The sequence below is a fragment of the Pogona vitticeps genome, chromosome 3, assembly GCF_051106095.1.
Source record: "Pogona vitticeps strain Pit_001003342236 chromosome 3, PviZW2.1, whole genome shotgun sequence".
Classification (NCBI taxonomy): Eukaryota; Metazoa; Chordata; class Lepidosauria; order Squamata; family Agamidae; genus Pogona; species Pogona vitticeps.
This window is the reverse complement of record NC_135785.1, coordinates 255,553,117-255,579,678: the sequence shown is the minus strand read 5'-3', so window position 1 is coordinate 255,579,678 and position 26,562 is coordinate 255,553,117. Positions and strand designations below refer to the sequence as shown.

The following is a 26,562-nucleotide window of genomic DNA, read 5'->3' as shown; positions in this document are numbered from 1 at the left end:
CTGCAAGGAGAACAAACCTATCAATTCTAAAGGAAATCAAACCAGAGTGCTCACCGGAAGGACAGATCCTGAAGCTGAGGCTCCAATCCTTTGCCCATCTCATGAGAAGACAAGACTCCCTGGAAAAGACCCTGATGTTGGGAAAGTGTGAGGGCAAGAGGAGAAGGGGATGACAGAGGACGAGATGGTTGGACAGTGTCATCAAAGCTACCAACATGAGTTTGACCCAACTACGGGAGGCAGTAGAAGACAGGAGGGCCTGGCGTGCTCTGGTCCATGGGGTCATGAAGAGTCGGACACGACTGAACAACTAAACAACAACATATATACATACACACTGTACATATTACTATTATTTTCTTTTAATTTCATTATACCACTGATTTCATATGTACACCACCCAGAATAGTGTTGTGCATCAATGGGGTTGTACATAAATAACAGATGGGTTAAAACATGTCATTTTTAAGACTGTTTTGTCTGCTCTAATTGCAGGGCTCATTTGGAATAAGCTTTTAAGATGTTGTCTATTTCTTGTCACTGCAATCATCTTAGATGGCTACAATGATTTGTAGCAAACCATAATTCCTCCTTTGATGTTTCACTTTATGTCTCTCATGTTTACATTTTTGCTATTTTTAACTATTCTTCTCTCCAAAAGAACCACATTTTGTGATGATGGACAGAAATGGATTGATTTATGGTGCAGATGGAGGTCAAAGCCAGCTGAAGTTGAACAAAGAATTCATTTTAATGCCAATCTGACAGATGCTGAACTTTAGCAAGTGACATTTTCCTGGTCTGGACATCAACAAGAAAATGTTCACTTGCTAAATTTCTCAGTGTAGGCTGATGGTGTCATTATATAAGCTCTGTAGAGTTGTAATATCACAGCTACGAAGTGACTACTTCATGACAGCAATAGCTACTAACATGTACCCCAGGCTATTATTTCATGTTGGGAAGGGTAACTATGGAGGAACTAGAAAAGGTCAGTTGAGAATAAAGATGTATTATGTATTACTTAACCCTTAGACAAAGATAATCCATAGTATAATATTCCTGATTGCTATGCACAGATATGAAAGGAGGTTAGTGAAGAAAGCTGATGGAGGCAGGGGGTGAGAATCAGTTCATTTGGAATGTGATGTTGGAGGAAAGCTTCATGGATATCATGGTTACTCAGAAAGACAAAGAGGTAGGTCCTAGATCAATTCAAGCCTGAGTTATTTCAAGAAGCAAAAACGAATCAGCTCATGTTATTATTGTTTGCGCCCCTCATTCAGACAAAAGTGACATCATGTAATGGCGATGTACAGAGAACAAATCATCCTGTGCGCCTCAGATCCACAAATGCCCTCAGAAGATTACTTTCTGTGGGAGAAATCTTCATGGGGGTTGTATGCCATCTGTTTGTAGCTTTGATCGTGCTGGCCGAAAATAGATAAACACCTTGCAGAGTCACCTGATGTTTACGAAGAGTAGGAGGGAGACAACGGCACTGTCCAGATAACATCCGAGACGTTTCCACAGCAAATAGGACCCTGCTGGTGAGGTAGGGACTTCTCTTGGCTTTGACTGATGTACTGGTCAACCTAACTGTACCATCTTCACTCAGGAAAGGTCTACCTCCCTGTCCCAGTGGCCTCCATGGGTGTCTGGCAAAGCCATCTGGTGTTGTAAGGCAAGAGGAGAATCTGGTCTCAGGAGGTAAATATTATAGTGTGTGCTGTATTTAAAATTAAACGTCTGCTGCGTTTCAGCTCAGCCTTTTCATCCTTCTTCAATGGCTTCCTTCTACAATGAATAAAACAGATAAACATTTATAACATCTTTTTTTCCCTAGGGACTCCATTTTAAGCATTTAAGCAGCGGTCAACAACAAATACAGCCACTGAAGAAGGTTGAAAAGGCTAAGCTGACAAGTGCCGGGCTTTTAATATGAAATAAAGTGCACGCTATATTTTTTAGATCCTGGGACCGGAGTCTTTTCCTGCCTTACAGCTTTGGTGGATGTATGTGATCCTTTGTGTTATTTTTATAAAGTACCTGGTGGATGCAGGTTTGGATCCCTTCTCTCAGGGCTTGCTTGGAGTGAATTCTCCATTGAAACCAGGAGGCGGGAAAGACCCAGAGCAGCAGGAAGATTTTTTTAAAAGATGGGTGAAAGCCTGTCAAAAGAGAATTTCCTGCCAAGAGGTGAATAAAAGGGAGATCGAGGCAGAACTGGGAGCAGTTGGTGGGAATAAGGAGGAAGGGGGTGAAGCCTAGAGCTGGATAGATCCCCAGAGTGGACTGAGGAAATGTGGGACTCACCTTGTATGCTGGCTTTGCAGCTTCAAGAAGCCGCTCTCCCTTGGACTCTGTCCTCCTCTGTTCACTGCTTGAGGGGCTTCTGAATGAGGAGCATGGCAAAACCAGGACTAGACCAAGGGTCACGACTGAGGCAAGCAGGAGAAGTCTAGCAGAGCTAAAAAAAAACACCTAACTTTGACCCAGCAGCTTCGTTTGCACTGTGAGTAACAATTCAAATGCCTGCATCAGCCGAAATCAGAGAGAAGGACACTGAAGGTCTGAAAGCCTTAACTCTTATTATATGGGCTGCAGGGTATGGTGAAGACAACCTTCTATAAAGGAGACTTTCTAGACTTAGGCTAATTCCTCTATGGATAATGCGGTGAAGGGAACTGTCTGGTGGAGAATTGGAGTTGATAGCGCTAATAAATGTTAGTTGGCTGAATACTCATTCTGGGTTTCCATCAATATGACAAATGCCATCGGGGTATTGCTTGTGGTCTCCATTACTTCAGAAGAAGCATACCCCTTCACATATGGTTAGCACACTTTTAGAAGCAGAGCTTTGCAAATAAAGAAAAGGCATCTGATTGTCCAGTCAAACAGCCTGCCTCACTCCATTTTAATTTTTTTTTATTTTTTGTAAAAAAATAGGATATGAACCACTGCTGTAAGACATTTCCTATCCAGGTGGGATAAAATTATTCAGTAAAGATTGTTGTCACTTAAATTCTTAGTTGATGTCTTACCTATGGCTCCAGCAGGTAGGATCTGAACAGGTGGACTCAAACTTCAGGAAAGGAGATTTTGACTAAACATTTCGCAAGAGTTTCTTGACAGGAAGAGCTATTCGATGGAGTAGACTGCCTTAGAAGGCAGTGGACTTTATTGGAAGCTGGTTTGTTTGTGTGTGTATTTAAAAGCAGAGGTTAGATAGCCACTTGCCGAGGATACTTTCCAACATCACAAGGGATGGACTAGATCATTCTTGGGATTCCCTTTATGATTTCCTCGTGTAACCCCAGTAAAAAAAAAAGCTTTGTAATTTGAACATTTTAATCTCAGATGGGTAACTGGCAAAGAACATCAAAGTCACTGCCTAGTTACTAATGTCATATTGAGTGTTGCACTGACCACAGGGTCGCTCTCAAAAACTGCTCAACTGTATCGTTGTTCAGCCCTAATTACCTTTCTTTGCTATTCATAGACTGCTGTAATCATGTTCTCTTTTGCTTCTTTCCATAACAAAGCTTATTAAAAATGGCCATGACAACAGGGTGTAGGGGTTTCTTTAGTGTGTAGGTAGATACAAAATGTTCATTTGGAAACTAATAGAGATCAGCTTCTGAGAAATGGGATGGCTCTAATAGTGAAGCACCATGTTCTCATGACTCACAAAGAGAGTATGGCTTAATAAGAAGCTGACGGTATACACCAAGATCCAGGTCTATAGAGCCTGTGTCCTGAGCACACTCCTGTACTGCAGTGAGTCCTGGACCCTTTATGCACGGCAGGAGAGCAAGTGGAACACGTTCTATATGTGTTGTCTCTGATGCATTTTTGGGATTATCTGGTAGGACAAAGTTCCAAATAGAGTAGTCCTAGATCGAGCTGGAATTTTTAGCATGTATACATTACTGAACAGCAACGTCTATGTTGGCTTGGGCATGTTGTAAGAATGGGTGATGGTCGGATTCCAAAATATCTCTTGTATGGAGAATTAGTGCAGGGAAATTGCCCCAGAGGGAGACCACAGCTGCAATACAAGGAGATCTGCAAGCAGAATCTGAAGGCCTTAGGAATGGACCTCAACAGATGGGAAACCCTGACATCTGAGTGTTTATCCTGGAGGCAGGCGGTGCATCATGGCCTCTCCCAATTTGAAGAGACCCTTGTCCAGCAGGCCAAGGCAAAGAAGCAGTCCCGAGACCAGCAAAACCAGGGAGCTGGACAGGGGACAGTTTGCATTTGTCTTCAGTGTGGAAGGGATTGTCACTCTTGAATCAGCCTTCTCAGCCACACTAGATGCTGTTCCAAGTCCTCCATACAGAGCACGTTACCATAGTCTCTTGAGACTGAAGGATGCCTAATCTAAAATAGTGAAGCATCAGGGTTTAATTTATCCATTTCCAACCTTACAGTTTTTTTCATAGTGGCATGAAAATTGGAAGAAAATATCCAAATACATGATAAGAAATGAACAAACAACATGTCTGCTAGATGGGAGGGGGGCAATACAGTAGGAGCCCCCTTTCCACAGGTTCAGTATGTGCTGATTCACTTATCTGAAAATGTTGAAAGTTTGAAAAGAAAAATCCTGGAAATATATATATTCCTAAAGGTGAAGTTACTAGAATTGGCCAGTAGAGGAAGCGAGGGACCATGCTATGTAAAGCCCTTGCTAGAAAAATATATTTCCACTGCTGTATATCATTATAAGAACTGGACGATTGAGGAAGTCAGAGACCCTGCTATGTATAGCATTCTCTATTAAAATAATGAGGGTGAAAGAGGAGAGTGCAAAAAATGGTCTGAAGCTCAACATCAAAAAAACTAAGCTCATGGCCACTGGTCCCATCATCTCCTGGCAAATAGAAGGGGAAGATATAGAGGCAGTGACAGATTTTACTTTCTTGGGCTCCATGATCACTGTAAATGGTGACAGCAGCCACGAAATTAAAAGTCTCCTACTTGTTGGGAGGAAAGAGATGACAAACCTCGTCACTAAACGACTAAACAACAAAAATAGGTATGAGAAACAGGCCTTTTGGGAGAGGAAGACACCTCTACTTTCTGAGGATAGATGACTTCACCCCCATTAAAAATGCCTTTTTTTATGCAAACATGGCAGGTGGGGGTTGCAGGTTACTTGGCTGTTATAAAAAGGGGTTGCTACTCCAAAAAGGTTGAGAACCATTAGCTGCAGTAGTACAATTTCTCTTTGTTTGCGCAATGGGACACTGAAAAGGTGAATCTGTGTAGTGATCTTCTGTATTTGTACTTTATTTTAGGGCTTTGAAGTCTGTACACCTGGAACTGTTTCCTTTGTGTTGTGGATAATAAATATGTCAGAGACCTGGCCTAGTTTGCTTCAAGGAAGCAATTGAAGGCTTCCGTTTTCCGACAAGTAACTCCCATTTTGGCAGTATATGTTTCCAGTGCCAAAGGGAAGTATTTTAGCCTCCATTTTGGGCCGTGTTTCTGTCACTGTTTCTGTTTTGTTATGGGGTCGGGGAAGAATCCCATTTTTGTAAAGGTCACGATTTTGGTCTGGGGATAAGAGTGGGACCAGGTGGAAGGGAAAACATGACATGACACCTGGTGTCCAAGCAACTTTAAGGTAAAGGTAAAGGTAAAGGTTCCCCTTGACAATTTTTGTCCAGTCGTGTTCGACTCTAGGGGGCAGTGTTCATCCCCGTTTCCAAGCCATAGAGCCAGCGTTTTGTCCGAAGACAATCTTTCGTGGTCACATGGCCAGTGCGATTTAGACGAGGAATGCTGTTACCTTCCCACCGAGGTGGTTCCTATTTATCTACTTGCATTTACATGCTTTCGAACCGCTAGGTTGGCGGGAGCTGGGACAAGCGATGGCCGCTCACTCCGTCACGTGGATTCGATCTTACGACTGCTTGGTCTTCTGACCCTGCAGCACAGGCTTCTGCAGTTTAGCCCGCAGTGCCACCAGCAACTTTAAAGCTCCAGATAATTCATTTCAAGGTGTTAATTATTCTTCGCTGTATGTTAACAGAGCTTTCCAAGAAACCACGAGAACTTCCCAGAAAATCCATTACAACATTCGGGGTGTCTCGATCTCTTTGAGTCTGCAATGACAAATCTTTGTTTTTTTCAATCAGAAAAAAACATAATAGTCCTCCTTTGGTTGTTGTGGGTTGTCCAGGCTAATGGTTGTTGTGGGTTTTTCGGGCTCTTTGGCCGTGTTCTGAAGGTTGTTCTTCCTATCATTTCGCCAGTCTCTGTGGCTGGCATCTTCAGAGGACTGGAGTAGGAACTCTGTCTGTGCTCCCGTCCTCCTTTAACAGCTTCTTGTTCCTGGCCTTTGAATCATCACGTTTTCAGAAGTCTCCCTTACTTCTGCTGGCCAATAGCGCTACCTGCTGGACATGTGTATTACTGTTGAATTTGAAAAGTTGCTCAGATTTTAAAGAGTCAAGAGGAAGGCTAGAGAATGACCCCATGGCATAATGCATCCGGCTGGATTTTGCGTTGCTGCTACTTTTCTACCAAGATGCCTCTTATGGTCTTCCCTGCTTATTTAACTTATATGCAGAACACGTCATGCAAAAGGCTGGACAGGAGTACCTCTAAGCCAGAATTAAGACTGCTGGAAGAAATATCAGCAACCTCCGATATGCAGATGATACCACTCTGATGGCAGAAATTGAGGAGGAATTAAAGAACCTCTTAATGAGGGTGAAAGAGGAGAGCTCTAAAAATGGTCTGAAGCTCAACATCAAAAAACCTATGATCATGGCCACTGGTCCCATCACCTCCTGGCAAATAGAAGGGGAAGATATAGAGGCAGTGACAGATTTTACTTTCTTGGGCTCCATGATCACTGCAGGTGGGGACAGCAGCCACAAAATTAAAAGATGCCTGCTTCTTGGGAGGAAAGCAATGATAAACCTCGACAGCATCTTAAAAAGCAGATACTGTACATCACTTCACCGACAAAGGTCCGCATAGTGAGAGTTGGACCATAAAGAAGGCTGACCGCTGAAGAATTGATGCTTTTGAATTGTGTTGCTGGAGGAGACTCCTGAGAGTCCCCTGGACTGCAAGGAAAACAAACATAACCATTTTGAAGGAAATCAACCCTGAGTGCTTACTGGAAGGACAGATCCTGAAGCTGAGGCCATCTCATGAGAAGAGAAGAGAAGACTGGAAAAGACCCTGATGTTGGGAAAGTGTGAAGGCAAGAGGAGAAGAGGATGACAGAGGATGAGATGGTTGGACAGTGTCATCAAAGCTGGCAATATGAATTTGACCAAACTCTGGGGCGGCAGTGGAAGACAGGAGGCCCTGGTGTGCTTTGGTCCATGAGGTCACGAAGAGTCGGACACGACTTAACAAACAAGCAACAACAATGAGCAGAGCCTTGACTGCAGTACTGTAGTTTAACCACTGAGCCACAGGAGGACTTTATGGTTCCCTTGATTCATACTTCTTACATGCCATGTTCCAATGATATGTTTTGTGCAGCATCAAACTTTCCTTTCACTTCTCTGTGTTTCAGCCACTAGATGTCCTTTGGGCTTTGATCTAGTTGCACCATTAGCAACAGAGCTATTAATATTTGATTTTTGCTTGTCCCCAGTAGCTGACTGAGTGCTTTCCGACCAGGGAGTCTCATCTTGCAGCACCATCTCTAATTTCATTTTGGACTGCTTCATCATACACTTTTCATGGGAAGCAAAGTTCTGCAGTGGTTTTATCATTACCAATTTGCAACAAAAAACAAAAGCTGATCATCACCACCATTGCCTCTTCCATCATCATAGGCATCCTTCAGTCTCGTGAGACTATGGTAACGTGCTCTGTATGGAGGACTTTGACGCTGTATACGAAGCTGGAGTGTCCTCTCCAGAGCATGAAGTCTGGGTAAAATAATATGAAGGATAGGCTGTTACCCAAGCAGCAAATTCCACCTCTCCACGTCACTGAAATAGTCCAATGGAAAGGCAAGAGCCAATACAACTGGTTCCAACGACATCGCAGGAGTTGGCAGAACGACACGAACTGCCTTTGGGACTCCGGCTCCGAATTTTGCCTCTAGGTTAACTCTTGAAGCCTTTTCCATGAGTGGACATAGCCACAAGTCAGTGGAGGTTTGGAATTGGAGTTTTCCTTCTCCTAGATGGGCTGCCTTCCAGGGCTGATGAGTCCCACCTACCCGGGTGCCTCTTCCACCAGCGCCACCTTCAGCTGCTGCGGCCACAGTACCTGCCTTGAAGAGGGTGGATGCATCTTAGTCTGGTGTCTCAGCTGTGACCATTATGCCTTGGGTGATCCTGCTTAGGAGTCCAGGCTCACAATGGAGTCTGGCTCACACACCCTACTTAGGTCATTCAGCAAAGCAATTACAGCAGAACAACAGTCATGATGATGCTTTTGTGCTTCCCGCTGGACCCCTTTTGGTATTTACTGGTACAAGTCAGGAAAACCATGTACATCCTTTCAACAGGGGCTTGAAGGCTTGCCAGAGATTCCAATTAACCTCCAGTTAATAGACGAAAGTCTAAGGCCACTGGCTGACCAGTGGATTGAAAAGAGTGCAAGGGATTACCATGGTAATCCGGTGCAGGAAATCTCCATATGAAAGCAAAGAGCTCCCTGTTAAATCCCAAAAGCTACAACAAAGCCACCTTTGATGCTCTTCCATGTAGAGCCTCTTTGTTGTTCCTGTTTAATGTGATGGCAAGACTATGAAATCAAGGTAATCTTTCAAATAGGGAGGGATACCCCCACAATGCTTTGTCCTCCAAAGAAAGACTATGGGGTCTCGCTCTCCTCCCACCCTGCCCCACCACCCCGTCTCTACTGTGTAAAAAGTCCCTTGTGACAGAGAAAAACAGGTTGGTGTGTTCTCATCACAGAAGAGCTGTCCTCTGAACCAACCTTGGTACGGAGCACTATCACGTAGCTCAATTGTGCCGCCCGTCGGGTGGCAGTCATTTCACATGACACTGGGAGAAGCCAAGAGCTTCTGACCAAGGAGCTCGAACACCAAGCCTGAGGAGGTTTGAGGAACTAAATCACTTCAAAACCTCACCTCACCTTGGACAACAGCTCTGGCAGTAGTGTAGCAGCCAAAGGCCGAAGGTCAAGGATATCAATGTGACAAACCCAGACCTACTGGGATCCGCCACACGTTAGCTAAGCTGCCACCAACCATTCCCTATAAGAAGTCACACAGACCAGGGATGGATTTTCAAACAAATAAAAGAACAAGGTTTATTTAAATCACACACAGGGAAAATAAAATGATCAGGTGAATAAGATTTAGTAACGTGGCTTAGTTTCACTCCTACATACACACAGTTTGGTTCACACAGAACCCTTAACTTGAAGCACAGACCCTGAACCTATCAGTTCTGGCTAACCATACAGACACCTGAACCTATCAGGTTGGTACTCTGACACACAGTAGTACCCTGTCTGACACACAGACTCCCACACCAGCTTCTTCTTCCCAGCTGCTGCTTCGCCACATCCCAGCGTCTCCCTCACTTCTCCACACACGCATCACATATATATACAGTACAGCCCCTCCTCCTGATGTCCCGCCTTCCACTCCCCATAGGATGGAACTTTCCCTCCAAACCCATGACAGACAGGTAACATCAGGGCTGTATGTAACACCTCCCCTCTTTATAAGTTGTTTTGTAGGGGGAAAGCTAAGGTGCTTTTTCCCAAAAAAACAACCTGGATAAAACACACAAAAACATTTATACATACAATATCATACTTACTTATACTTACATTCTAAGTTAACCATAGCAATTAGGCATTTAAACATTTACCACATACATTACATCAATTTACCTTTATTCATACAAACCAAGTTCAAAAAACAGGTACATTTAACTTTTTGTCATCAATATATATACATAGTCCATGTTTCTTTTGCCGTCTTCATTCTTCAGGTCTTCTTGACAAGGCGTCAGCAAAACAGTTCACTGACCCTCTGACCACCTTCACTTCAAAGTCATAGTCCTGTAGGTTTAAAGCCCACCTCATAAGTTTGCTATTGTGGGTTTTCATTGTCTTTAACCATTGCAGTGGTGAATGGTCAGTGCACAGAACAAAATGTCTTCCCCAGATGTAAGGCTTGGCCTTCTGGATCACGTAGACTATGGCCAAACACTCCTTCTCCACGGTTGCCAAATGTCTCTCACCTTTTTGGAGTTTCCTACTCAGGTAGGACACTGGATGCTGGTCACCATTCTCATCCTCCTGGCACAGAACTGCTCCTACCCCGCTGTTAGACGCATCGGTGTAGATGATGAACTCCCGGTCGAAGTCTGGAGCACGCAGCACTGGATACTGGACGAGCGCCTCCTTCAACCTCTGGAACGCCGCCTCACAGTCGCTGGTCCACGGGATGCGGTCATCAGCCTTCTTCCTCATCAGATCGGTCAGCGGAGCCGCAATCTCGCTAAACCTCGGGATGAACTTTCTGTAGTAGCCCACCAACCCAAGAAATGATTTGACTTTTTTCTTGGTGTTGGGTCTGGGCCAATCACGAACAGCTTCTATTTTGGCCTCCAGGGGTTTTATCACTCCTCCCCCTACCATGTGACCCAAGTATTTTATTTCTGGGCTACCCAGCTGACACTTGCTGGCCTTTACTGTTAGCCCTGCTGCACTTAACCTCTGCAGCACTAATTCCAGGTGTATCAGGTGATCTCCCAGGTCTTACTGAAGATCCCTATGTCGTCAATGTAGGCCACTGTAAAGTCACTGAGCCCTGCCAAGGTCTGGTCCATCAGCCTTTGGAATGTGGCTGGTGCATTTCTGAGACCAAAGCTCAGGACTCGAAACTCATAGAGACTAAAAGGGCTGCAAAAGGCGGTCTTTTCTTGATCCCTGGGATCAATTCTTAATTGCCAATATCCCTTTACCAGGTCCAATGATGAGATGAACCGACAACCCCCTATGGTTTCAATCAGGTTGTCTAGCCTGGGCATTGGGTAGGCATCAGGAGTGGTTACACAGTTTAATTTCCTGTAATCGACACAAAACCTAATGCTCCCATCAGGCTTGTCCACAAGGACTATCGGAGAGGACCAAGGACTAGAAGAGGGGACAATTATGTTCTCCCTAAGCATCTCGTCCAGCTCCTTCCGCACCTTGTCCCTATAGGGTCCCGTTACTCGGTATGGGGATACTGCCTGCGGGGGTGCATCCCCTGTGTGGATCCGATGCATCACTCCCTTCACTATCCCCGGCTTGTTGGAAAACACCTGTTGATATTTACTAAGCAGCATTTTTAGTTCTTGCTGCTGGTCTTGGGTGCGTGCAGGACTGATCTTTACCTCCTCTGGGTTGTATTTTACTTCCCCTCTACCCTCCCAGAAGGGTAACTCAGCTTCCTCACTCTCAGCTGCTTTTATCGCAAATAAAACCCTCTGTTCCCCTCTATAGTAGGGTTTTAGGGCATTCACATGAACCACCCTCCTTGCTTGGTTCTCCTCATGCTCTATAAGGTAGTTCAGGTCTGACATCTTGGAAATGACCCTATATGGTCCTGCCCATTTGAGCTGCAGTTTGTTCTCCCTGCAGGGCCTAAGCCAAAGCACTTCCTCCCCTGGGTCAAAGTGCCTCTCTCTAGCTTTGTGGTCATACCATGTTTTCTGTCTGACCTTCTGCGCTTGCAGGTTTTCTGCTGCCAGCTCTAGATTTCTCTTTAGGTCATTCATCAAGGTGTCTATGTATGTCACAACGTCTTGTGGGTCATCCTGGGTGATCTGCTCCCAAATTTGTTTGATCAAATCAAGGGGCCCTTTCACCCTTCTCCCAAATAAAAGTTCAAATGGACTGAACCCGGTACTGGCTTGTGGCACTGATCGATAAGCAAACAAAAGGGATTGCAGCTTCTGGTCCCAATTGTTTGGATTCTCTGCCAAGTAAGCCCTAATCATGCGCATTAGAGTCCCATTGAACTTCTCAGTTAACCCATTACTTTCAGGATGATAGGCAGTAGTTTCCTTGTGCTTAATTCCACAGATTTGCCATAAGCGTTTCATGAGCTTTGATGTGAACGATGCGCCCAAATCTGTGATTATTTCTGAGGCAAATCCCATCCTGGACATATACCCCACCAAGGCATCTGCCACTGTGTTAGTTTCAATGTTAGTCAAGGGTATGGCTTCAGGGTACCTCGTGGCATGGTCCACAATGGTGAGAATGAACCTGTTCCCCCTCTTTGTGGCCTTGGGCAAAGGTCCCACAATATCCACCCCTATGCATTTGAACGGAGTGTCAATCACAGGCAAAGGGCACAACTTTGCTTTGGTCCTGTCACGGTTATTCCCCTGCCTTTGACACACATCACATTGTTTACAGAACTCCCTGATCTGCTTCCCTATGTCAGGCCAGTAGAAATTCTGTGTGATTCTCTGCTGTGTTTTGTTCACCCCTAAGTGTGCAGCAAACATGTCAGAGTGCCCCCTTTGTAAGATCATGGGGCGATGCTTTTCAGGTACCACTAGCTGACTTCTGATCCCATCTCCCCCTTTTGAGATATTCCTCAGGGTCTCTCTATATAAAATCCCCTTTTTCTCCAGAAATCTCACTGGGGTTTCAGGTGTTAGCTGGGCGTCAGTCACCTGTTCAAAACACTTTTGGAGAGTGGCGTCTGCCTTTTGCTCTTGTCCAAATCTGCTGTCTGTGGTTAAGGTTTCCACCACAGCTTCTGAACTCCCCCCTGCTTCCGTCTATGGCTCATCATTACCCCCCTGAACTGTCTCCATGGTGGCTTGTGAACGTGTAATCACTAGCACCCGTTTCACATGTTCAGCCAGGTCATTTCCCACGAGCATGGCTGCTGGCAGAGTCGATGAAATCGCTAGCCGCCACACTCCCCTCCAGCCTTGAAAGTTCACAGGCACCTCCGCTACTGGCAGAGAGATCACCTGCCCCTCAATCCCTGCCACCTTCATGCTCTCATTTGGGATCACATATTCCCTAGGAATAATATCTGGATGGCACAGGGTCACCTGAGAACAAGTGTCCCGCAGCCCCCGATACTGATGGCCAAGTATTCCTACGTCCACCCCTGCTGTCTCAAACAACTGAGAATCTGTTCTCACCAGTAGGCAGCGCCTGACCTCTACAAGAGGACCATTTTCCTCAGCCTGATCAGCAGATGTAGCTGTTCCAGATTGAGTAGCCATGGCAACAGGCTCCCTCAGTGACAAGGAGCCTTGCTCTTTCTGGACACAGAACACAGCTTTTGGCTTGGTCCCACTCGAATCCTGAGGCACAATTCCTTTTAGCTGCTTTAATTTCTCACACTCTGAGATTAGATGGCCCTTTCCCTGACAGAAATAACATTTTCTGGTGTATTTTTATTCTCTCTCATCTTGTTTTGGTTTTCCCTCCAAAATCTGAGGTCTTGGTTTCATTTCTGAGGGCTTCCCTGCACCATGGGCCCCTCCCCCTTGCTGGTTTTTCCCTGGTCCCTGAGAGTACTTGCTGTAGGTTTCTTTAGGTTTTCCCATCGCTTTCCCCTCACCCAAGGGCTTTCTTATTTGGGAAATAAAATCTGCGATCTCGGCTGCTTCTGCCACAGATTTTGGGTTCCTTTCCCTCACCTGGAATTTCAGTTCCCCATGCAGGACTGAATAGAACTGTTCCAGCGCTATCAAGTCTTTGAGCTGCTGAAAGGTCTCTGTCCCCTCCTGAGATAGCCATTTCTCAAGCAGCCTCACCAATTGAGCCCGCACTTGGGTAAAAGTCTGCTCTGGTTTCTTTGTGAGGGACCTGAATCTTTGCCTCAGCTGTTCCGCATTTATCCCATGTCTTGCAAACACCAGTTTTTTAAACTCTGCAAAATCTTTCATCAGTTCCTCAGGCATCTCTGAATAAACCTCAGCCAGGCTACCACTGATTAAAGATCGCATGATGGTCATCTTCTCAGTTTCCCTCACTGAGAAGTCCACAAACGCTCTTTCCACTAAGGAAAAGAACACCTCAGGACAATCTCCCTTGTGGTACACAGGGAATTTCTTTAGGTCAGCTTTAGACAATTGGCCTCCCTCAGAATCCCTATTGTTATTATTTTTCTGATTCATCAGTTCCAATTTCCTTAGCTCAAACGCCATTTTCTCTCTCTCCAATGCCAATTCAAATTGTCTCTGTTTCTCCCTTTCCTCCCTTCTTTCTCTCTCTAATCTTTCTTCTCTTTCCCTTTCCTCCATTTCAAATTGCCTCATCCTCAGTTCATGCTGTTGGGCTATGAGCAATTTTCTAAGTTCTGGGTTCTGTTCTCCCGTGCTGTCACCCTGCACTGAGCCAAATTCCTCCTCAGAACCTTGGTCAACCTGGGGGTCTTTCACTTCACCCATTTCTGCCATTTGGCTTCAAGTCAAGGGCATAATCCCCCCTCAGAACAAGCTGCTTTAAAAGTCAAGCCTCAAAATAAAACGACCACTTTTTTTTTTGCCTCAGAACCAGCTTTCCCTATAGATTGCTGCTGTCCTTCAGCACTACTTGCAACTGTAGCGAGTTAGAGTCTACCCCCCTCTGCTGGGCCTCTCAGCAGACAAACTAGCTCACTGCTATTTCACAGTTTTGCCTCAGCTTTTTCCCGCCAAAACAGGCTGCCTCAGAGCTCCCTAATCTAGTCCCCAATCTGAGGTTACACGTTCTTCTACTAGTGCACCCCCCCGTGAGGTACACCTAGAAGATTACCTACGTGCTCTGAGATTGTCCCTGACTAGACCCCCCTTGCTCTGGGCACACTTGCCAAGGCTTGGCTGGACCGCTGGACAACTGGACCAGTCGTATCCCACACGCTGGACACCAATCAATGTGACAAACCCAGACCTACTGGGATCCGCCACACATTAGCTAAGCTGCCACCAACCATTCCCTATAAGAAGTCACACAGACCAGGGATGGATTTTCAAACAAATAAAAGAACAAGGTTTATTTAAATCACACACAGGGAAAATAAAATGATCAGGTGAATAAGATTTAGTAACGTGGCTTAGTTTCACTCCTACATACACACAGTTTGGTTCACACAGAACCCTTAACTTGAAGCACAGACCCTGAACCTATCAGTTCTGGCTAACCATACAGACACCTGAACCTATCAGGTTGGTACTCTGACACACAGTAGTACCCTGTCTGACACACAGACTCCCACACCAGCTTCTTCTTCCCAGCTGCTGCTTCGCCACATCCCAGCGTCTCCCTCACTTCTCCACACACGCATCACATATATATACAGTACAGCCCCTCCTCCTGATGTCCCGCCTTCCACTCCCCATAGGATGGAACTTTCCCTCCAAACCCATGACAGACAGGTAACATCAGGGCTGTATGTAACAGCTACCTGGGTTTTGGTATAGAAAACTGCAGGCATGACGGTGGCCATCTCACTTGATTTGAACGACGAGGGGTGGTTCAGAAGCGATTTAGTTGCTCAAAACTTTACTGACTTCTTGGTCCAGCTCCCATCCAACCAAAGTCACTGAAAGCAGCTAAAGGACATAGGGGTGGCCCCTTCCCAAAACGGATCCACAGGCTGCCCCCCCTTTCTGATGCCAGGGGGGTAACGTCTCTAGGAGATTACTAAAGAGTTACAAAGAAGGCAAGCTTTGGAGTTCCTCAGAACTATTCTTCAAACACACAGTTCTGGAGGCCTCAAAAATGCCACTCTAGCGGGATGGATTATCCCCTCACAGATCAACGACAACGAACAGTGGCTGATTGTCTGAATGGGAGCCTGTCTTGACACCCCATGCACACCACCCTCTCAGAGAGAAGCAAGGCACCGTGTCTATGTTAAGAACTGTTCTCTCTCATGGGGCAGAGGGAGGCTGTTGCCTACCAGGGGTCAGAGGCTTGGAGGGCCAGGGAACAAGTAGAATCAAGGTACTAAAGGATAGCAGCTGTCTTGGAAAAGAGCACCAATTCACGTAAGAGGTAATCTGAATCAGTAGCAAGGCAGTAGGTAGAGAGATGGAGGGGCTTCTCCCTTTTCCAGGTCGATGCTAAGCTGAGGCTACTTCTGTCACTTACATCTACTTCTAGGTGCAGACGTCTCTGTCGGAAAACCTGCAGAGATGGAAGCCATCTGTGGGGATTTCTGTAAAGAAGTGTGTTGTTTTACGTGCTGTCAGTTCCGCCCCACCCACTACACCTGACTCATGGCGACACTATGAACGAGCGCTCTTCAAAATGTCCTGTCCTCAACAGCCGTGCTCAGCTCCTGCAAACATAAACCTGTGGTTTTCTTTAGGGAGGCCATCCATCTCTTGTTGGGCCTTTCTCTTTTCCTGCTGCCTTCAACAATCCCCAGTGTTATTGTCTTCTCCAGAGAATCCTGCTCTCTCATTGATGTGCTCAAAGTAGGGCAGTCTCAGATCTTGGACCCACTAGTTTTCCTTTCTGGCAGTCCAGGGTACCCACAAAGCTGTCCCTCAGCACCACAATGAATCCATTTTTTTTCTTTCTTAACTGTCCAGCTTTCTCACCCATACATGGTGATTTGAAATACAAGAGTGTGGATGATCTTGGTCTCCAGTGACATATGATCTTTTACAGATCCTTTTTTCCCCCTCCTTCAGTATCAGTAAATGGATTAATATACATGAGGCTTCCTTTTTGGCTTCATCCCCATTCTCCACAGCGGTTGCTACTAGTATTCAATCCAAATGTATAATAGGTTATAGCTGTATTCAGATCATGAAAAATCAAGCATTAAACACAAGCTTTCATGGATAAAAATTCACTTCCTCAGGCTCAGAGCAGAAAAATTATGAATGAAAGTCCCATGATGGTCATGGCAAAGATGATGGGCCAGGCATGTTGCTTAAGTTGAGCTGAGGGCTGGTTTCAACCAGTTTGGTGGAGGATGTTTTTAAATGCCTCACCCCTTGTCCAATTTGGAATGTTCCACTCAGCCTTCAGGATAGGAGGTAGTGAGGCCACACTTGGGAGTGGCTGTGTCCAATTCTAGTCACTACAAAAAAGACGCTGAGGTCCTGGAAGGGGTGCAGAGAATAGCAACAAAGATGACAAGGGAACTGGAGGCTATATCCTATGAAGAACGACTAAAAGAACTAGGTATGTTTAGCTTAACGAAGAGAAGACTGAGGGGAGACAGGATAGCAGTCTTCCAATATCTGAAGGGTTGCCACAGGGAAGAGGGCATTGATTTATTCTCCATGGCGCCTGAGGGTAGGACAAGAACCGATGGGTGGAAACTCATCAGAGGGAAATCCAACCTGGAAATAAGGAGGAATTTCCTGACTGTGAGAACCATTCAGCAGTGGAACAGCTTTCCTCCTGATGTTGTGCGTGCCCCATCGCTGGAGGTTTTCAAGAAAAGACTGGACAGCCATCTGCCCGGGATGGTATGAGGTCTCCTGCCTTGGGCAGGGGGTTGGACTAGAAGACCTCTAAGGTCCCTTCCAACCCTATGACGATTCTGTGATATGAGCCCCTGAATGTACCTCCTCTTGCCTGTTTGGAAGGTTTTGTTACTGGCAGTGCTGGAGAGAAAGGCCTCTATTAAAGAGTCAATAAGTTTGGCATAAGCTCTCTGCACGCTGCAGTAAAATGCTAAATAGTCCTGATCGGCTGATTGCCTTGCCTATGTAAAATGGGAGGGGGCACCATTATAATTTATCATATCATTTGTTTCCTGCAGCAAAATGTGTCAGGCAGTACTCGTCAACATAATAATCATTTATTAGGGGCCAGGGGGGCAGAATCATACGTATTTTGCCTCAGCGGGAGCGTGTGGTTTCTTTATTTTTACAAGATGCTAGCACGGGGGCCCCAGTGACGTCTTTCGGAGGGTGCCTCCCTCCTTTCACAGTGGTTTGTCCGCAACACACTCCCAAAAGAGAAATATGAAAGCTCTTGTCTTGTCCTCCTCCTCCTAGGCTTGTAAACAGATTTTAAAACCTTTCCCCTTTTCTCCTTTCTTGCAAGAAAATGCAGGGTTAGTGTGTGTGTGTGTGTGTGTGTGTGTGTGCGTGTGCGCGCCCCTGTGCTTCCTTTTAAGTGAGATCCCATCTCTGTCTCTGCTGGAAGACTGACCACTCCTTTCTTACAGCTTAGTTTCCATCAGCAGAAGTCATTTGTATTGTTTCAGTAGGACCCCCCCCAGGGGCACCCACTTTGCAGTGGCTTAACCCTAAAGTGTCTCTCATCTTCTGGCCCAGCTGAACATCATGCCTCCAGATGAAGGACATCACAACCTTTCTTCTTCTTTCTTTCTTTCTTTCTTTCTTTCTTTCTTTCTTTCTTTCTTTCTTTCTTTCTTTCTTTCTTTCTTTCTTTCTTTCTTTCTTTCTTTCTTTCTTTCTTTCTTTCTTCCTTCCTTTCTTCCTTTCTTCCTTTCTTCCTTTCTTCCTTTCATCCCTCCTTCCCTCCCTCCCTCCTTCCTTCACTCTCTCGTCCTTCCTTCCTTCCTTCCTTCCTTCCTTCCTTCCTTCCTTCCTTCCTTCCTTCCTTCCTTCCTTCCTTCCTTCCTTCCTTCCTTCCTTCCTTCCTTCCTTCCTTCTATCTTCCTTCCTTCCTTCTCTCTTTCTTTCTTCTCTTTCTTCCTTCTCTCTTTCTTTCTTCTCTTTCTTCCTTCTCTTCCTTCCTTCCTTCCTTCCTTCCTTCCTTCCTTCCTTCCTTCCTTCCTTCCTTCCTTCTCTCTCTCTCTCTCTCTCTCTCTTTCTTTCTCTTTCTTTCTTCCTTCTATCTTCCTTCTTTCCTTCTCTCTCTCTCTTTCTTCTCTTCCTTCCTTCCTTCCTTCCTTCCTTCCTTCCTTCCTTCCTTCCAAGATGGCATCATGGCTATTTTAGCTGTGAATGAAGCCACTCTAAACAAGGATGGGGTGGCATGGCTCAACCAGTATTTAAAGTTTTTCACCAGTAAGTTCTTCTCATTCTTCCATGGCTTTTTGCTTTCCTTTGACCTTGAATGCTCAGCTGTAGCAAGCTGTGCATTTTGTTCCCCTGACCAAAATTTTCTAGCTTTGTGCATTTCAGACCATCATTCCCAACCTGGAATCCCCAGATGTTCTTGGACTACAACTCCCAGAATTCCTGGTCAGCACAGGCAGTAGAGAAGTCTTCTGAGAGTTTTCGTCCAAGGACATCTGGGGACCCAAGTTTGGGAGCCACTGATAAGATATGTGTGGCTGTTGCTTGTGCTTTATTCATTTGTTTTTGTTCTTCTTTGTTTGTCACCTGTACCCATGAAATGCTTAGGAATCCACCTTGGAAATGTGGCTGCCTTTTTCATAAAGACCAGGATTCCGTGCCATACAGCAAGATGGAGAATACATGTACGTCCTTAATGTGAGACTCAGGTTGTAATTGTATTCTACATTCTTTGTTTTACATGCAGGACAAGCTACAGGAAACCAGATTTCGGCTGAATATCAGGAAAAAAGTTCTTAACTGTTAGAGCAGTACAGCAATGGAACCAATGAACTCAGGAGGTGGTGAGTGCTCCCAACACTAGAGGCATTCAAGAGAAAACTGGACAACCCTTTGTCAGATCTCCTTTGACTTGGTTTCCTGTCTTGAGCAGGGAGTTGGACTCAGTGGCCTTATAGGCTTCTTCCAACTCTATGATTCCATGATTGATTCTAACAAAACTGCCCTGTGATGTCTCTGTCCTAATTCTAAGGGTTCTGATTCACATGGAGCTCCTTCAGAGGTAGCAGAGGCTCTCCTGTCCAAATTTATCACCCTCCGTGCATTCAGGAGGATGGAAGTGGCATCAGAAGGGGCAGGGCTATAGCAGGTCCCTGGAACACATAGTGAGACTTCCCAAATATGAATGTCTACAGTTTGAAAGCATGTAAAAATGTGAGTAGATAAATAGGTACCACCTCGACGGGAAGGTCACGGTGTTCCGTGTCTAGTCGCACCGGCCACGTGACCACGGAAACTGTCTTTGGACAAACGCTGGCTTTACGGCTTGGAGACCGGGATGAGCACTGTGCCCTAGAGTCGGACACGACTGGACTAAATATCAAGGGGAATCTTTCCCTTTACCTTTACACAGTGTGATGAAACTGAGATGATAACAGCAGAAGAGGACCAGAGGCAGGGCTTTGACCCTTGGCCCCTCCTAAGGAGGCAGGCAGGAATGGCCTGGGAACTTGAACCAGTGAGTGTGGGCGGTGACCTCCGGTCCCGATGCATTAGCCAGTCGGTTCTGCCTCTACACACTCACCACCTTCTGCAGCATGCATCTAACTTATGTGAGTTTTACATGCGACCGCCGTTAGAGGTCACTCATTTCTTGCTCTATATATAACAAAACCGAGCACTTGGAAGTAGGGGTCTGGCTGCATGTGCACTGCAGTTTCTATGGAAAAGGCTGAGTGTCAAGTAGTTTAAGCACTCAAGGAAAGCCAACAACGTGTTCCAGCATCTCATTCTGGCAAGAAATGTGGTCGCTGCCCAGATTCTCCCCAAACACAAGGCTGGCTGATGCCTTTATTAGCCAATTAAAATCTCAATTATCAGTTCAGATGGAGACTTGCAGGCAAGAAATCAGAAGACGGAGATGTGGATGGGTCCCTAGGAAGGAACGAGCAAGTCTGGTTCATGGTTAATGATAAGGCAGTTTGAAAGTCACTCATTCATTGCTGTTGTCATGGGCAGTTGCCACTGACTTACCCAGAGCCCCTATGAATCAGCGACCTCCAAACTGTCCTGTCCTCAACTGCCCTGCTCAGCTCTTGTAAACTCAAGTCTTTGGCTTCCTTTAGGGAGTTAATACATCTTGTATTTAGCCTTCCTCTTTTCCTGCTGCCTTCCACTTTTCCCAGCATTGTTGTTTTTCCCCCAGATAATCTGCCTTCTCATGATGTGCCCAAGAGAGGACAGTCTCTGTTTCAGCACTGGGTCTTGTTGTCTTTAATAAATGTTACTTTTCCTGTTGTCTTGCACTGGTTTGATGTGGTGCATATGCAGTGCCAGGCCTATAGAGCCGGTGTCCTGAGTGCGGTGTCCAGAGCGCGTTACCTAAGCCCTTCTACTTAGGGATGCCTAAGAAGAAGGGCTTGAGTTAGGCCAGCTGCTCTACTGTCATGGCAGTGCAAATTTCAGAACATGACTGAGATCTTCTGGAGGCAGACGCAGAAGAAGGCCGGCATTAGCCCACGACAACCCACTCTTCAAAGATGCTCTGCTCTGCTCAGCAACTTTGCTCCAAGGGCAAATTTTCACGCCGAATTTCAGGAAGGACGTGTCTCTTCCTTAGTATAAACTTCAGGAAATGGGAGTAGCTGCCAGGAAATTAGCTAAAGGCCAACATAAATATGAGAAGGACAGGCTCACTCTTAACAGGCGTTAGGTGGAACACCCTGTGACTTTGAATGTCGAATGGTAGAAGCTGTTGATTTAAGTCAAAGGACGGTGGCCAGAACGTGAACTCAAGCCATCAAAGTTTTGATGAGACCAGATTTTTATGGGCCACATTGGCCATAAATTTATAAGACCATGGCGAGTTTGTACTACGTGATGTCCAGAACTTAAGAAATATTACTTATGTGGACTACAACCCCCAGATGCCCTGAGCTAGCCTGGCCACTGGATGCAGAATTACTGAATACCAGTAATTCTCTATTACAGTGGTTCCCAACCTTGGGTCCGCAGATGTTCTTGAACTGCAGCTCCCAGAAATCCTGGCCCGCCCAGCTAGTGGTGAAGTATTCTGGGAGTTGCAGTCCAAGAACATCTGGGGACCCAAGGTTGAGAACAGTAGGCATACTTTGGTCTCAAGACACTATGATAACATCCTTTGAATAGAGGACTTGGAATGGCATCTAGTACGGCACAGAAGGCCTGCCTCCAGGCTGAACGCTCAGATGTCAGGGTTTCCCATCTGTTGAGGTCCATTCCTAAGGCTTTCAGATCCTGCTTGCAGATACCCTTGTATCGCAGCTGTGAGAGCCACTGATCTATTTACATCTACTGTGAGCTGGTAAAAGTGATCATGATGCCACTGATGAGAGCCAGAGTGTGGTGCAGTCAAGTTAAGAGGATCAGCCTAGGACTCGGGGAGATCTAGCCTCAAGTCATAGAAGTTAGCCGCAAAACTCCCAGCATAGCCCTGTCACGTTCTCTCAAGCTGGCCTATTTTAAAAGGGTTGTTGGGACAACAAGATGGAGAGGAGAGAGACTTGCACTGCCTTGTGCTTATGCACAGAAAGGTGGAACCAGCAAACAGAAACACAGATGATGCCAACACTATGTAAACCCCATCAATAACTTTAGAAGGTACAAAATATAGTTTGAAACATCAGCAGGGAGCCCTAACGTCAATATCAGAACAAAGAATTTACCCATCCAGTCCAGTACCTTCTGCGCCTCTCTCTTTCTCTCCCATACAATGGTTTGCAATAGGGTGCTTAAGACTCAAAATTATATATATATATATGCCTTTTGCTGCTCACTAGCTCTTGATACTCAGTATGCACACAGGGAGACCCAATGTGGTGTAATGGATAGAGTGACAGACTAGGGTCCTGGAGAACAGAGCCTGAGTCTCCATTTAGCTATGGAAACTTACTGGGAAGAGTAGAACCGGTAAAGCCACCCCTTGAGTATCTCACTTACCTTGAAAACTGCATGAGGGTTGCTGTAAGTCAGGTCCAGCTTGACAGAACATAACAACAGGTCTTGATTGCGGTTTTCTTTTTTCTTGCCAAGAGGTCAACTTCAGGCATTCGGTCCAGAGAAAGGACCCTCACTGCCTTGGTTCAGATTAGGAACAAATCAGCTATTTTTAACTCTGCCAACTGCTCTCCTTTGAAACAATGGGGCTCCCTGTTCTGAAGGCAGGCATGGGGACCCACTGCAGATCAGGACCCTAGGAGGAGGTAAACGTCAAAAGCCTACACCCTGCCGCCCCTGGAAAGTCCTAGTGTAGACCAGGTGCCCTGGGGAGCTTGAGTCAAGAACTGCCCTGCACCCCCCCACCCCACCCCCCAACACACAAAGGAAACACAGAAAAGATCAATCATGTTTTACTCCCGCTGTGATGTGGCTTTAGGAAAGGCAGCGGATAAAATAGCTACTCTTCCCCCCCCCCCGCCCCGCAACAGGGTGGAGGTATTTCAAACTTTTAAAAGCAGAAGTTGTAATGCACAAGTCGGTGTGTTGGGACTATGCTTCCCAGAATTCCAGAGCCAGGGGAATTCTGGGAGAGACAGTCCAGCATGCCAAAGCCCATGACCATCTACAGAGCTGTAGGAGCAGATGCTTCTACAAGACATGGGGTCTGATAACCCTGATATCCTCTTTGAGTCTGTGGGTATCACAGGTTTTTTTGACAACAGGGCCATCCAATCATTAGCCCTGCAGCTGTTTTGACCGACAACACCCATTCACTCCTACCCACTAGGAATTTGTGAAATATGTGATGTAGTTAAATACTGTACAGGCACAGGCCCCCGTTTGTCCTATGGGGAACCTTCCATGATATTTATCATCCATGATGATATACGATAAGAATGTGGATGTGTGATCATCCAGATGTTGGGCTTCATGCCTATCATCCGTCGCTAACTAAGCCTGGTGGGATCTGTAGTACAATTATCACACATTTCCCAGCTCCCCCCAGTTCTTAATATATTTTATGACAAAGGAAAAGAACCGCCCCCCATGTGACGTGTTTTTAATAAAACAAAAATTTATTTTGATACAAAAATTAAATAGCAAAGTCTTGGTTTTGTACAATGATAAATTAGAAATTTACAATAAACATACTCTTCTGTACAATCACCAACAAAGAAAGGGTGGAGAATCAGTGTCTGTTTACCTTAGGGTGTTTTTTTTTTCCTTTTTAGCAAGGGAGGGGGGCATCCGTGACACCCGACCCAATTTAAGTAACAGGAAGACCCGTACCTGCCTGTCAAAGGGCTGAAGGAATCTGCGGAGTCAAAACAATTCCTGCTGTCGTTGTAAGGGGACAAGTGAGAAGTGGTGAGGATTGTTTCAGAATAGAAGTTTATATAATGAAGAAAAGAGAGGCGTGAGAGCCGGCGTTCCAAGCCCTTGTGGTTTCACTTTGGACACAAAATCAGCCATATTTTGCAAAATCTGTCCATCTAGCTGCACAGTTTAGGTCTGGTCTATGCATCCACTTAAAGTGGATGGTATCACTTCAGAGGCCAGATAGGGCTTCGTGTTTTTTTAAACAATGCTGTAGCAACCAGAACAAGCATAAAGGAATGACTTGGCATAGATGCATTGTCCATGATCTGCAATTTATTTATTTATGCTTTAAATGACAGGAATCTCTTTTCACTTGGGAAGGGGTGTTCCAGTATTGATGTGCCTCCCTGTGGTTTGAAAATGGTACAGACTGCCCTGGGATCTCAAGATTCTGGCGCCATTTTTCTCTGGCGTGGCTCATGGGCTACGACCCGGCCGGCTGAACTCAACAAGCCACCTCCTTTAAGGTCTTCCAGTAAATCGAGATACCCAAGATGGCTTTTTGCAATCCACTGCCACCCAATGGTTTTGAGAGCTGGGCATGATAAGGGTTGTAATCCACTCTACGGAATGCAACGGGTAGAAAAAGGTCCTGCCAAAAATGATACAACAGTGACAAAAGGACCTCTCCTCTGCGGTGCATCAGAAACCAGGGTGGAGAGCTTCTTGCCCACTTCATCACAAACCATCTATGTTCTAGCCTTGCCTTCCCCTAAGAAGCTCACTCCAGCTGTGATGAAAACCTGACCTAGCATGCCAGTCTTTGAGGCCCACATAGAGAAAACAAATCATAAGAACATCAGAAGAGCCCTGCTGGATCAGGCCAAGGGCTCCTCTAGATCAGCTCCCTGTACAGTGGTGCCTTGACTTACGAACGCCCCGACGTACGAACATTTCGACTTACGAACAGCTCTGGTCGCAAAATTTCGCTTCAACTTGCGAACAGAGCTTTGACTTAATGAACAACAACAAAAATGCGGGGAAAGCAGGAAATGGACTTTGGACTGCCTGGCACTGTAATTTTAAAATGTGAAAAATGGTTTAAAAGGTGCTTGGTTTGGTTTAAAGCTGCTTGGTTTTAAAGGTGTTCTCTTTAAAAGGTGTTTGTTCCCTCCCTCCCTCCTTTCCTGCCCTTTTTAAAATCCTAAATCATTTTAGGTTTTTAAAAAAGTTTCTCCCCCTAGTGGTAGAGGACGGATTAACCAGTTTTGACTTACAAACGGCGCCTCTACATACGAACAAAAAAACAGCCAAAACGGATTAATCGGTTTTCAGTGCATTCCTACGGGAAATGTTGATTTGACTTACGGACTTTTCGACTTACGAACATCTTCTGGGAGGGATTAAGTTCGTAAGTCAAGGCACCACTGTATCTCACGGTGGCTCCACCAGATGCCATGGTGGTCTCACCAGATATAATTGTCTCCGGATCCCCCCTTCCCCTGCATTTGGAGGTCCCTTCCTTCTAAGGCTGGAGATGATACATCCCCATCATGGCTTGTAACCCGCAATAGACTTTTCCTCCAGGAATCTGTCCAATCCCGTTTTCAAGGCATCTTGGCCAGGTGCCATCATGCTTTTAAGGCAGTTGGGTACCCCCAACCACAAAACAAAGAGACACATTTATATGGATTATTGTAATTCTGCTCTTCTATAAATATCTAAGGATGGATAGCTCTGTGGCTTAGGTATCTGGCAGCAGACCCAGAGGTTGGGAGTTCAATTCCCCACTGGGCCTCTTGCAAAGTGCAGCCAGCCTGGGTGGCCTTGGGCCGGCTGCACCGTCCCAGGGTACCTGCAAAAGAAGGGGATGGTAAACTACTTCTGAGTATTTTCTACCTGGAAAATCTTGAAAAGAGTCACTCTAAGTCAGAATTGACTTGAAGGCACATTATTATATTATTATTATTATAAAACTCTTAACGGCCAGTGCTCACACCCTGAATGCTGAAGCCAAGTAAGAATTTTATAGCCATCAGAACTGACCCCACCCCCCAGCCAGGATCACTTAACATCCAAACTTAGCCACTGGCTCTCTCTTTTTTTAAAAATTCCCCTGTCCCCATTTTGGATCTTTAAAAACGCAGGGAAAGCACTGCCATTTCAGCTGAATAATAATAATAATAATATTAATAATAATAATTTCCTGATAAAGAAAAAAAAGGCATTTCAGTTTTTGGTCTGTAAGGAGTCAGCTGCGCCCCTATCTCATGGCTGGAGAATGTTCTCTTAATTGTAATTGACACACAAATTATGCAACTGATCTGTGTGAATGCGAAGCTGCCAAGGAACGCAACATTTCAGTGCAGCCCAGACTGGCGTCAATACAGATGCAATCACATAGAGTGAAATATATTAAGCCTTAATTGCTTAATGCAATGGGTCTCTGGGGAAGGCCGGATTAGTTTACGTGGTGGGGAGGGAGAGGGGGAAGAGTGAAAGAAAGAAAGAAAGAAAGGAAAAGCAGAGGAGAAAACTGACTTTGAATAAGCCAATTGTCAAAAAAAAAAAAAGACTTTTTGTTCACTTTGCCTCATTAGCTGTCAGACACTGC

General features: G+C 45.5%; 1 protein-coding gene across 1 annotated transcript in view; it reads right to left on the bottom strand.

Annotated features, from left to right (window-relative positions):
• The window catches only part of LOC144588092 (uncharacterized), a 94,331-nt gene extending 79,433 nt beyond the window's left edge, over positions 1-14,898 (bottom strand). The window contains exon 1 of the mRNA XM_078390143.1: positions 14,468-14,898. The gene's annotated coding sequence lies outside the window, so the exon portion shown is untranslated. The remainder of the gene's footprint in view (positions 1-14,467) is intronic.
• Positions 14,899-26,562: the final 11,664 nt, after the last annotated feature.